The sequence below is a fragment of the Propithecus coquereli genome, unplaced genomic scaffold (genome assembly GCF_000956105.1).
Source record: "Propithecus coquereli isolate 6110/MARCELLA unplaced genomic scaffold, Pcoq_1.0 Scaffold679, whole genome shotgun sequence".
Classification (NCBI taxonomy): Eukaryota; Metazoa; Chordata; class Mammalia; order Primates; family Indriidae; genus Propithecus; species Propithecus coquereli.
Window position 1 is genome coordinate 375,219 of NW_012152829.1, and position 1,053 is coordinate 376,271.

The window sequence follows — 1,053 nt, forward strand, 5'->3', positions numbered from 1 at the left end:
TTAAGTGAGGCTTTTGTGTCAGAGAGCACCGCCTGCTGGCTCGTGTAGGTTAAAAAAATTAGAACTGCAAAAGTTGCTTTTAATATTATAGAACAGCTCTGCTGCCACCTACTGACTTGTTTTTAAACTTTTCAAATGTTTTACAGCAGAGATCCCCAAACTTTTTGGTACCAGGAACCAGTTTCACCGCAGACAATTTTTGCAGGGATGGGGAATGGGGGGGAGGCGGTGATGCCAGCGATGGGGAAAGGCTGTAAATACCGATGAAGCTTCTCTCACATGCTCACCGCTCACCTCCTGCTGTGCAGCCTGGTGCCTAACAGGCCTCCGACCGCGGATTAGGGGCCACAGTTTTACAGAAAGATGATTCATTTTCATTTAATATATGTATGCTAAGCACCAATCATATCAGAGATGCTAGAAAAAATAGAAAAATGACACAATGTTGTAGAGGCAAACACAAAGATGGGTGAGACTCCATGAGGTGGTAGAAGGGTAGTTAAGAATAGGGGGACAGGGGACAGCCTAAAGGATAGAGTTGTCTACTTACTACAGGGTGACCAGCATGGGGGGCAGTTAGGGGAGCTTTTTTGAGGCAAGGAACCCCAAGGTGTCTCTTGAATACGAATTGCCAAGCAGACATGAGAAGGAGGGGTTAGGAATTCCAGGCAGAAGGAGAGGCAGGGTGAAGACATTGTGCCTGCAGAGTGACCGAGTGTGGCTGAACCACAAGGTGTACAGGGAGGGCCCAAGACAGACAAGGGGCCAGGTCATGGAAGGCTTCACATGCCAGGCTATGGAGGTTATCCTGTAGACAATGACTGGGGAACCACTGACGGGTGTTAAGCAGGGAAAATGCAGGATTAGATCTTTGTTTACAAATACTTCTCAGTCAGCAGTATAGAGAATAGATTGGAAGAAAACGAAATCGTAATTCGGTGCATCAATTTGGAGTCTTTTTGGTTGCAAGTCACATAAATCTATTCTACTCATTTAAATATAAAGGAGGAATTTACTAGCAAGATATCAGAAGTTGACCTAATTATCAAGAGG